Raw genomic sequence first — 9127 nt, 5'->3', positions numbered from 1 at the left:
GACTTTGTCCAATTAGTGATGCAATAAATGATTGGGACTTTGTCCAATTAGTGATGCAGTAAATGATTGGGACTTTGTCCAATTAGCGATGCAATAAATGATTGGGACTTTGTCCAATTAGTGATGCAGTAAATGATTGGGACTTAGTCCAATTAGCGATGCAAGAAATGATTGGGACTTTGTCCAATTAACGATGCAAGAAATGATTGGGACTTTGTCCAATTAACGATGCAAGAAATGATTGGGGCTTTGTCCAATTAGTGATGTAATAAATGATTGGGGCTTTGTCCAAATACCGTTGCGCCATTTGCCTAGTGCGTGTCATCCTGTTTATTCTACTCGTGTTGTTGGTAAGAAAGTGTCCCACTATTTGGACAATCGGAACCATGCATTTTTTGAGTGACTCTGGTATCAATCCTTCATATTATAATCTTTGGTTTTAGGCTTCGAGTATTTGTTTAAGATCGATAAGGTGAAACTTTAGTATTAATTAATATTATAATAAAGGCAAACTTTTTATGATTAACATCAATCAACCAAGGCGATCCAAAATATAGAAAAATTCGATCACAAACAGATAATCTTCAAATCATAATTTGAAGATAATCGTCGGAGTTTGAACGTCGTTACTTTAATCTTAGTGAAATCCGGAACTATCTTATGAAATAAGGCAATTCCTTGAATTATTTTATAGGTACCGTTTAATTCGTTATGAGAACTGCGTTTTTATTTGTATTGATATCTCGTACAAATTAATTGCTTGACCAGAAGTCTGTATAGAGTCTGAACTTAGATCTGAAGGTACTGAAGAAAATCGCTTGAAATCTGTATCAAAAAGTATTGTCGAGTTATGAAGTGTCCACTAGTTTATGAAGTTTATAATAAATTTCTAACAATTAATGAATGAATGAATGGAAATTATTGAGTGCAAAATTTTGGGTCTGCAGGACATTAATGTGTGTATACTGTAAACTTTCTTTATAACATTTTATGTCTACAAGAAGATAAGTAATTAAATAATTTTACTATAAACATTATTTTAAAGGCGATGAGATTAAATCTGTTGACCTAATTATAAGGAAGTTACATCAAGTATTACATGCCAGAACATGTACACTAACAACAATAGCATGTCACAGTGACAGGGATGCGTGAGGTAGCATCTCACTAACGCATTAGTGAGAGGTTCGTGTGATGCCTCTACTGCAGACTACAAATTAACAAATAATCCATCATTTTTGCTGCTCTTAAAAAGTGCTTAATGCAGAGATTCGCAAACAAAATCTTCTTTGAATGCAAAGATTTTCAAGCAAAAAATTTTTGAATGCAGTGATTAGCTTAAAAACTTTTTGAATGATGAGATTTGCAAAATTTAATTTTTGAATGCAGAGATTTGCAAATAGAAACTTTTTGAATGCTAAGATTTAAAAATAAATTTTTTTTGAATTCAGAGATTTGCAAAAAATAAAAAATTTTGAATGCAGAGATTAGCTTAATAACTTTTTGAGTGCAGAGATTCGCAAGTATAAAGTATAATAGTTTCAAATGCCGGATTTGGCGAATGTTCTCACATTGTTGCTGCTCATAACTTTTTAAAAGTGTTTATTGCATAAATTTGCGAAGATAACCTTTTTGAAGGTAGAAGTTTTCATAAAACTTTGAAATTATTCCCACGTCGCTGCTGCTCATAATTATGTACAAATATTTAATGCAGAACTTCGCCAATGTTCCCAAAAACTTGTTCGTGTAATTTCCAAAAAAATTTAAATGCAGAGTTTAGCAAAGTTTGAGCTTGGAATTTTATCAAACTTGATACTCATTCAAACATTTAATGGAATATCGAATAGTCATCCAAAGTATTAAAAAAATTAAGCTTGAGTAAAGCTTGCATCTCCTGCAGAGCGAGAAGTTGTAAAATTATAACGTATGACGTATCATGTAAAGTTCTTTTGTTTACAGGGATTGCTTGCCCCAAGCCTTCCATTGTATGACAATCAAGGGAAAGCTGATTGTTATCAACCTTTTTTTTTCTTTTAATAATGCACGTGTATTGTAGGCTGTGCGAGGTAAAAAATTTATTATAGTGGTTAGAACATTTCTAGTCGCTTTCATTATAACTTTAAATACACCTCGCTTTTATTATAATTTTAAATACACCAATCAGACGCTTTATGTATTCATACACACATTGCAGTGTATTTCTTACCTGTTGATTTGTATTAAATATTATAATAACTTGAGTGCTGTAAAGCATGCGCCGTAAATATATTTTGTGTCCAATTATGTTCGGACAAACTCTAGTCAACCTTCATACGTACAAACATTCTGTGACGATTCGAATGATGGTATTTCAAGAATATTTCATATTCGCTTTTTATCAGTTCAATATCTATACTAAATTTTTTGAATTAGTAACAAGGTTCACCTAGAACTTTAATTTGCTGATGTTGATCATTTATGGTTTATATAAACTGAAAACTAAGTTATTGGTTATTAACTATCACAGCACCGGTGCTGCTGTCCATACAATCTGAGCGATCAATCTGTAACGAATTTGTACATGATGTAAGTTTTAAAAGTTCTTCCGTTATAAATACTTAGTACACGCGCGGCTGAATGTCACGGCTGTATTTTACTAAGCATAATTTTCAATCGTTTTAATATCGTATAGTTAATCTCATTTAGTTGATCTAAAAAATTTGAATGTTATTGTCTACGACACAAATGTTAAATTAAAGTTTAATACGTCTGAGCTTCATCCTGAATAAAGTAGGTAATATTGAACATAGGTAATATTGAACATGTATTATGCGTAGATGTTAAGAATGCTAGGAATGCGGGCCGTTATTGCGAGACCGTGGGAAGCATCGAACGTTGGCGAGGGAAATTCCATTATAGGAATTCGGACTTTGATTATGTTCAGCTCACCCTTTTTCACACTAGAGATATTTGTTAAAGTAGGAGGTGAACTTGAATTTCTCAATTTAATATGAAATGTATCAGTGTTTCATTACAACCCTCTCTTTGTATTTTCTTTGCCGTGACGCTTCCAAAAAAAGAGAACCTTATTCACGTGCCAAATCAAATGCCACTCGGCAGCCTACCTGACAAAACGATAAGTAATGAATACCGGTATCTTGAACCTGAACGTAACGTAAATTTGGTGGAGTAGATCACTCCGATTCACCCAACTTTCAAAATCTATGAGACGATAGGAAACGTCTCTCTCTCTATCTATAAAATATTCTCTATAAAATCCAAATTTAATCAATCCGAATTCCTAATATGTTTTTCCAAATAAAAACCCTGTTAATTCTTGAAAAAATTATATTTACTTCAAAGATATTTTTACGATATTTTTTTCTGGATGATGGAGTCGAATTAATGATCGTTTCTTCTTCATTGTTAAGATTGCCTCGTCACGCTCCGTATGACGTAGACCGTTGCATGTTATGTGCCGAGCCATAAGCCTTTTATGGCAAACGAATTTATTATTGTATAACTTTAAGTTATTTTCATTCGATTCTATAATTTTATAGTTTTCACTTCGTTGGATAATTTGTTTCATTCTAGGCAAATGACGTCGAGAAACGTTGATTTAATTGATATGACATTGATTACAAGTTGATTTGAAAACTGTTGATTTTGAGTTGATATCGTTTAACCTATCTTGATTTCGAGTTGATTTCGTTGAAACGTTTAATAAACGTTGTTTTTGGTTAAGCGTTAGATATCAACGCTATTCTAGCGTTAGATCTCAACGTGATTTCAACGTCAAATATCGACATAATTTAAATGTCAGGTATCAACGTCGTTACATCGTAATATATCAACGTTATTTCAACGTCATATGTGAGCGTTATTTCAACCTCCGATATCAACATCCCATGCCTATACCTAGTCGGTTAGCTCATATGGCGGTGTTGGCTTGCTGTATATGTTTACAGTCTGGTAATAAACTTACGAATGTTCTACTAGGCGTATACTTAGAAAAATAAATGAGCCATTTTGTCCCAATGGAGATACACTTTCGGCTCGTAACACTGATACTTTTTTTCTATGCCAACATGGGTTGGCATAGAAAACCATTGCTGATTGTATAAATAATTGTTTTCATTTATACTTTTTTATTGAATTTATCACTGACGAGATTGTTCTCTTTGAACGAAACTACATTCATCGTAGAATTTTGAGTCATAATTTTAACCTGTTACGCGAGCGCTTTTTTTTATTCTATTATTCCTTGATTTCGTTTGGATCACTAACAGATATGGCTTTTAATTAATAAACGAGAAATAAAACTGTAAATTTTAATAATAAAATTATTTCTATTCTTCAATTGATGTGTTGAAACGCAAAACTTTTATTGCAATCCAAGGACTCAGAGAAAATGATGGGTCATTTCGTCCAAATAGTGACACACTTTCTGCGTGTATCGCTGATACGTTCTTTTGCCAGGCTACACAGGGTCAGGATGACATACACAAGTGTAAAGAGTGCATCGCTATTGGGACAAACTCTAATTAATTTCTCTGAGTGATATATATACGTACTGTCTTCGTATGTCTTCCTGCAGTCTAACAAGAACAAGTGTCGGATGATTGGATGATACTCCGAGAAATGTGTGGGAAAATATTCTTAGAAACTCCCACCGATGATACAAATGAAAATAATCGAACCCATTCTTGTGGATCGGCAATAGTTTACCTACATGGTTCACACACATGGTTCAATTAATTTTTTTAAGCGTGGCAAAAATTATAAAATTTATCTCTTCTTATTATCTCTTCAACCACCATTTTTCTCTAGGATATAAAAAAATTTCAAATAGATATTGAAGCACATTTTTTAAGTGATGTATTGCTTCGTTGCAATTTAAAATGAATCTCACTTGAATTATTGTGATTATTATTATTTAATGAATGACTAATGTATTCTTTTCCTGTGCAGATTGTCAGTCCTGGGCAACGTACGTGCAATCAATTAAGCTTTCTTAGGTGAGTCGATACACTCAGAGAAATGTGTGACACTTTGTCCAAATAGCGATGCACTTCTTGCACTTCATTGCATGGGTCGTTTTTACCCATTTAAGCCCAGTACTAACAGAAAGTGTGTTAAGCCCCTCGCAGAAAGTGTGTCCCTTTTGGACAATATGACCCATCAGTTTTTTTCAGATACTTTGAACCATATCGTCCATTACTGCTGTTTTTTCTAATATTCCAGAATTTATTTACCTTTTACTTTGTTTATGAGTATTTGATTACCTTGCGATTTAATGGAAATAATAATCTAAGTACTTAATTGATAATTTGCACATTTATAATGATTGAATCTAGAGCTCGTGTACAATTAGAAGCTCGCTTCATATTTCTTACAGAATCTGTATCTGTTTTTTTTCCTAACTGAAATAAAACTTGTTGAAGTATTTGTAGTGAACGTAGCGGCCAATATCTCGTCTGTGTGGCGGGTTTAGCTAGAGAAGCCGTCAGTGATTGGCTGATGGAGTTACAAACTCGTAACCATTTTTATTATTGGGATATTTTCACACAATCGACAGGATACTAAGGTAAAGAAATAAAAATTCAATGAACCTTTTATATTTAATACAGTTAACAAAATTTTGAAATACTTAAGAATTCCCGAAAAATTAGTTCTTTGTGAGAAATGAAGAATTTCTCACAATATTACGACCCCAGATGTTATAGTGCGTAAGTTATGATGTTTAGGTTTGTTATGATTAAGCTGTACTGGTCGTCATAGCAACCCAGCGTATATATATACACGCCTGCCGTCGTGACCGGAAGTGCGGTAAACGTCGGTCATACCGCACCTACACTGCTGTACACTCAGAAAAATACACGGGTAAAATTGTCAAAATAACGACTCGCTTCCATGCACACAGCAAGAGCTGAAAGCGGACGTAGAATAATGGTTAAGTAGAATATTTATTGATTATTGTTTAGTTATTGGATGAGATTAGACGATTTCCTTGTTTATGGAGGAAATTTCAAATGCAAGAGGAGATTATTGTTTATAATTATTTTATTTAAGAGCAAATTATTATTCATATAATTTTGTTGAGAAAAAATGCGATTGCAATTCGTTTCTATGTTCTTTTTATAAAAATGTCGCGTCAATGATGAACCCAATTATACTGTGATGAAATGCGCTCTTCTTATTATTATTAATTTTCAGGAATGAATTTATAATGAACAATAAATATTAAATTAGTAAATATAGCTCGCTAAAAGCACCGCTTCACATAGTAAAAATTTTTTATATGCCTATATTTTTTTCATTAAATTTGTGTTCTCAAGATTTCACTGCCTAATCTATAATTATAATTATAGGATTAATTATGAAAAACGGCGTAATTAACATTAAATTGAGAGACTGATTTTTATATCAGAATGATGGAATGTTTGTAAAACAATTATTAAATTATATTAATCATGTTCATCTTGAATAATTATTAAGGTGTGTAGTTGCTATAGAATATACCTCTATATAAGCTATTTATATATAACTATATACAGTATAACACGCAACTGTATATGTGTATGTATGTATATATTTCGCTCACTCACTTGTGCTGCTTCTCTCTCACTGCTATATATATGCTCCCCAGTACACTCAGAGAAATGTGTAAGACTTTGTCCAAATAGTGATGCATTTTTGCCATTTTGTGGGCTATTCTGACCCAGTTTGGCCTGATAAAATGGCTTATCAGTGCTACGTGCAGAAAGATTATTATTATAATCATATTATTGACTAACTGTAATATTAATATTATTATAGTCATATTATTGACTAACTGTAATATTTAATCTAATATAATCATATTTTTGACTAACTGTAATTTCAATATTATTATACTCATATTATTGACTAACTTTAAACAATTTTACTGTGTGAAACATGAACCAAGAATAAGTTAAGCGACATAATGAACCCTGGCTACGTTCATACTTCAGTTATGAAGTCTCTGCCGTATAGTCGTAATGATAATCAATAATAAACTAATACTAATACTTAATAACTAATCAATGATTAACTAATTTACATATATGAAGTGTTTGCAAAGAAGGAGTTCGGAACACAATGACCGTAGGTTGTGTCATTCTACTCGCCTTCCATCTTCCTGCTAAAGAATTTTAAATTTTAATTTAAAATTAAAAAATCGATCCTGCTGGCCATCTTTTAAATTAAAAATCTAATTTTAAAGCGATGAGCGCGCGCGAGTCCACTCCCGTTTTTTGTGAATTTTTCCGTTTTTTTTTTCGTGACTTTTTTTAAGTTTTTCGTGACTTTAAGGCAGTTTAACGGTCAAGTGGCCATGGCATGCGCCGGAAATTTTGTGGTTGAGATTTAAATGTCAGGGATCACTTCCGGTGCACAAAACTAGCAGTCTTTGTCGTTTATTTTGTGCGTTAGAATACAAAGATATATCTTATATTATATAAAGATAAAAAGATAATATCTTTTAGATAATATTAATATCAAAGATAATATCTTATATAGAGAATATAAGAGAAATATGTGCGTTAGAATATAAGGTATAATAAAATTAATTCTACTCATAATTGTGATGAAAAATGGACAAAATTTTTTCCATCTATGACTTAATATACTTTAATTTAAGGGAGCTTAAAGGAAGTAAATTGATTTTACTTACTTTTTTTTACTTTTACATTACTTTTACACTTACACACCGATATTTATGCGAGTGAATATCCGTGTAAACGTACGCATGTGCACCCAGAAAAAATAATGGGTCATATTGTCCAAATAGTGACACTATTACCCACAGCACGAGCAGAGAGCGCACGTATAGAGTATAGCAATGACCCACACGTGGTCAGCAACTGCATCTTTATTTAGACAAAGTCTCACTCATTTCTCTGAGTGCTTGGCTGCATGAGCAACTTTCCTAACTTTCCCGAATTCGCTTGCGCTTTCTTCGAAATATTCTCACCGTCTGGCCATATGGCTACATATTTTTCTATATTTTTTTCCTCCTCAATTATTTTTAATTAGTCTCATAATTGCTTGAGAAATCGAAAGCTGCGCTTGGCACTCCCTTACACGCGAAAAAATAAATGTGTCAAATATTTTCCAAAAAGTGACACATTTTTTGCACGCAGTACTGATTCGCCATTTTTCCCGAGCCAAAATGGGTAAGGATGACCCACGCAATGGCAAGAAGTGCATCGATATTTGGACAAATCTCACATATTCATATGAGTGAGACGCCTGACAACCGTTCTAGAGCTTCTCGCCCGCAGGGTTGCCAAGAAGAATAACTTTTTCTTGATGTATAGTCACGCTTTCTGTGTGTTTTTTGTATAGTCATTAGGTGCGACTATACAATTATGTATAGCATTAGTGCGAAGTTTCTCCGTAATGGAAATACAGCTCACGCATTTTCATTTAACATTTGTAGTCAACTGTAATTCAATTAGTTGAATAGTGGCGTTGAAAAACTAGTGTATTATATGCATTTATACTTTTTATATACAGCAATATTTCACCAATTCGATTTACCAAATTGAATTTATTCAGAATTCAGCATAATTTTATTGAGAATTCAGCACGATTTTAATCAGAGTTTAGCACTTAATCAGACGCTCTTGGTTTGCCCGCGCATAATTGGCAATTAATTATTTGAACTGCGTTATATATGAAAAAATATTACCTATATGAAAAAAATGCGTTATATATTCAAAATTTTTATATAACAACAACACGTGCAACTTTTAACTGTTCACGAAATTTTTTTATTAAATTGTTATCATGATGTTTATCTTTTAAGAATTTATTACAAAATATAAGTAGAATAGACGTTTTCCATGTCCTAAATTCATTTAAAATTTTAAAGTTGTGAATATTCAGGTAATTAGTGATATTAATCCTGAATTAATTAATGAATTTGTGAAAAAATTGCTTCTAACTTTACGTTATGTCTTCCGTTGAATTTGAAGTCGTTTGTCAAGTTAAGCGTAATTCGTCCATGTCATTCAACATCAATGAATGTTTCTTCATGAATGTTTTACTTGCTGCCTCAGGAATGTTATGAATGAGAGTCTGTTGCGTGCCGTGGGGTAATGATGGGGAAGAGGGGGGGGGG

General features: G+C 32.6%; 1 protein-coding gene across 2 annotated transcripts in view; it reads left to right on the top strand.

Annotated features, from left to right (window-relative positions):
• The window catches only part of LOC108671835, an 82553-nt gene that overhangs the window by 20283 nt on the left and 53143 nt on the right, over positions 1 to 9127 (top strand). Inside the window, exon 2 of one of the 2 annotated variants that reach the window (XM_018159430.2) lies at positions 4951 to 4969. The gene's annotated coding sequence lies outside the window, so the exon portion shown is untranslated. Of the gene's footprint in view, positions 1 to 4950; positions 4998 to 9127 lie in introns of both variants that reach the window. The other variant, XM_018159429.2, reaches the window with a different exon arrangement.

The sequence above is a fragment of the Hyalella azteca genome, unplaced genomic scaffold, assembly GCF_000764305.2.
Source record: "Hyalella azteca isolate HAZT.00-mixed unplaced genomic scaffold, Hazt_2.0.2 contig16467, whole genome shotgun sequence".
In the NCBI taxonomy this organism is placed as follows: Eukaryota; Metazoa; Arthropoda; class Malacostraca; order Amphipoda; family Hyalellidae; genus Hyalella; species Hyalella azteca.
The sequence above is the reverse complement of the archived record's forward strand: the minus strand, read 5'-3'. Positions and strand labels throughout refer to the sequence as shown.